Source organism: Helianthus annuus, chromosome 17 (genome assembly GCF_002127325.2).
Source record: "Helianthus annuus cultivar XRQ/B chromosome 17, HanXRQr2.0-SUNRISE, whole genome shotgun sequence".
Taxonomy (NCBI): domain Eukaryota; kingdom Viridiplantae; phylum Streptophyta; class Magnoliopsida; order Asterales; family Asteraceae; genus Helianthus; species Helianthus annuus.
This window is the reverse complement of record NC_035449.2, coordinates 3,858,392-3,862,073: the sequence shown is the minus strand read 5'-3', so window position 1 is coordinate 3,862,073 and position 3,682 is coordinate 3,858,392.

Here is a 3,682-nt window from a genome sequence, read left to right as displayed (position 1 = left end):
ACGTTGCCACCCATACGAGGTCAGCTCCGTTTGATTGAGCTTAGACCTTGCAGCACACCACAATACCGTGCAACATGCATACATTCATATGAATCATTATATTTGGTTTGTTTATTGTTTGAGGTTGTGTTATGTGTTGTTTGGTTGTTTATCACTTGGTGCATTTCATACATTTTGGATATCACATCATCATAGGCTCGTCGGTTCCCCATTACCTATGGGCAGAACTTGACGTTGCCACCCATACGAGGTCAGCTCCGTTTGATTGAGCTTAGACCTTACAGCACACCATAATACCGTGCAACATACATTCATTCATTGGCACACCATAATACCGTGCAACATGCGTGCATTTATTGAATCATTTCAGTTGGTTTGCTTATTGTTTGAGATTGTTTATGAGTTATGATATATTACATACAACATATTTACCTACATTGGTTAACGCACGTTTTCATAATAAATCAAACTTAAACATATTATTTTTTCCAATAACAAAAGGTTCACTCGCCAACTTTTGTTGACCCAAAAACCATTTTTACACATGATACAGGTGAACAGGTATGAAGAGAAGATTGGACATAGGATGGGCCTTAGTTAACAAGAAACGGATTAGCTTAGTGTAGTTATGAACAATGTCTTGTGTTTGTAATTGTGTATGTGAATTAATTGTTTCGTGAAACCTTTGTTATGAATTAATGATTATTTAAAACACGCAATAGCAAGTCATAAGCTCTCGAGTCAACCCAATCATGCCCCGATCACCTTTTTCGCTGCGGGTCGGAGTGTGACAGATTGGTATCAGAGCTATTGACTTTAGGGATATAGGATAGGTTATTAGACCCTTTGAACCTATACTTTAGTCATCTAGGACCTATGTGCTTATGTAATTCTATGTTATGCTTAACTTATGATTTGCTATTGCTCACGTATTTAAATTCCTTTCATTTCACACACAAATGCATGCAAGCACTTTATTTGCTACTTAATTACGTGATACATGAACTGTGTTATAATTATGCCATGAAGTCTACATATGTGTTACATATATATCACTCCAGTATACCATATGAAACTTATAAAATCCTTATTTATAAGTTCTCAATTTCACTAAATTTCTGAAACATTTCCCTTCCAAATACTTATTTTTGTGTTATTCAAACTTTTGTGGTGTTTTGTTTTCAAATTCCATCGAAGTGAGTTCATTTGATGGGCATGTAGTAACTGGAAGGCTTCGAGTACCGGTAGTCGGGACGTCCTGTCTAGGATTGGTATTCCTATAAATCCGAACCAACGGACCAGTTTGCCTACCTGGGGACTAACGATGAGAGTACGAAGGACCTATTAGGCCAAAGCATGCCACACTGTAACAACTATTATTAAAATCCATAATTAGAATGATAATTAGTCAATAAGGAAACCCTAATTGAAACACCCAAGTAATTCTGCACTAACCCTAAAATTTTCGTAACAATCGGAATCAGGATCAGGGCCCCTAAAACTTAGGGGGGTTAAACCCTAGTAGATGTTTATCTTTCAAATTTGCTGTAAAAGTGAAATTAATTCGTTCAAATTACTCAGCAAAGCTACTGGACAACGAAACAACCTAAGCTAGAAACTAGACCCGTCGCGCCACGCGACGGGTACACCCGTCTCTCTCGCGTGGCGCGAGGGAGTGTATTTTTCAGATATAAATAGATGGGATTGGCACTCGAAGTTCGGTGTTCATTCGACGTCCCAACTCTTAATACTCTCTGAGTTATAGTCGAAACAGTTCACAACACACACTAATATCGAATCGCTGCCGCGGAACAGGGTAATCACTCAATCGCTATTACGATTCATTCTCCGAGATCAATATATCCTAAGAATGTCTAAGTGCCGCCCACTTTGGGTTATGCTTTGTCGTTTGTCGATAATTCGATAAATGAGTTGAAGTATTATACTTTGTCGTTTGTCATTTCGATAAACGAGTTGAAGTATTGCACTTTGTCATTCATTGTGAGAATTTGATCTCGTAAGTTATCGTAACTGCTGTATTGATCACTAACCCTGTTTTGTGTGCATTATTGTTAAAATTAGGTTAACAGGGCTAAAAACCTATTCTATCCGTAATAAATCTGCAATGTGAGTTCTTCTTCTTTTGTAAAATCTTTTCTCACCGTTTGTGAGTTGGTAACTGTTTTACAATACTCCAAATTATTTTCAGAATTATAACTTACAGTGATTAAGTTTATGTAATCACCAAATTGCAGCCGGTATGTGGGGTATTGTATACATTACTTGATAATCGTCACCATTGGGGCAGCCATTGGGTGATATGACCATAATCACAGACACCATTGGACGTATGGGCCAATGGGTCGAGTGGTAAAGTACTGTGGGTAGATTGGTTGATATCAGAAACATTGTAAAAGATCTTACCACTGTGAATTATAATAAATGTGTCATTTTCCAGTAACTAGAATAATTCACTCAGTATTTCCCCGCTGACAAAAATCTTTTTCAAACATGTTTCAGGTGATCTGCTGTAATTCAGGAAAAATGCAGGGGAAGCATTTCAAGCTTAAGATAATGGCTCAATATAAAATAAAGAAATATGTTTTATCAGTAAAATCTTATTATTGTAAATTATCGGGGTTTATCCCGAATTGTGAAATAAAATAATCGGGAAAAGTTTTAACTTAGCCGATCCTGTAAATAAATTTTCCGCTGCTAAACTCACAATAAATAAAGTACCGCAGGATTTCTGTCTAGCGGCTCCTGAAGCGGGTAAAACCGAGTCGGGGGCCGTGACAGAAATAAGGTGGTATCAGAGCCACTAAGTTAAGCTAATTAAGTATTTAAACGATATTTAATTTTCCTGATTACTATTATTATGATTACGTGTTTATGTGCTTTTAACTGATTATTTGTTAGTTACAGTATGGGTAAACAAAAGTTGCAAAACATCTATCTTAAATTAGATAGATCAATTTACAAAGAAGGAAGTTCGTCCAAAACTAAAATTTCAAAGCTCCCTACAATTCCTGAAGAAGGAATATTTGTGCAAAAAGCAAATTATGAATATCCGCTTTCTCCTAGAAAAAGGAATATGATTATTAAGAAAAGTAAGGAGCAAATCAGAGAAAAGAAGATTAAAAAGGAAACCCAGGAGTTACTTAAGAAATCACCTTGGGAAGATAAACTCGATGAAAAATGGGCAAATTTATATATGTTAGCCACTGTGGCAGAACATGCAAATCTCTAGATGTCCTAAATTTAGCGAGCAGCACTTCCTAGTAAGTAAATAAATAAAATTTAGTAAAATAAATCTGAGTATGTTCCCCTGTATTTTGTACAAATAGTGTGCAATAAAACTTCCATGTTTATTTGTTACACTTTGCTCCAAAGTTTTAACTTGATATTTTGTGCATTTTGCATATATGCTACACAGCATGAACGAGATATCTGAAGCTTTTCAGAACCTCAATCTGTACCCAGTGAATATAGAAGTTTCTCATGAATTTACGGGATATATTGCTGATGTGGACCAACCTATAAAATCTCCTACTCCACCAGTAACCAAACCAAAAAGAAGGCCAAAGAAAAATTATGTGTGGGGAAGCCGTATACGTAAGAAAAAGTCAGTTACAAAACCTCCTAGAACTAGTAAACCTTTAGAAAAAGGAAAGGCGATTAT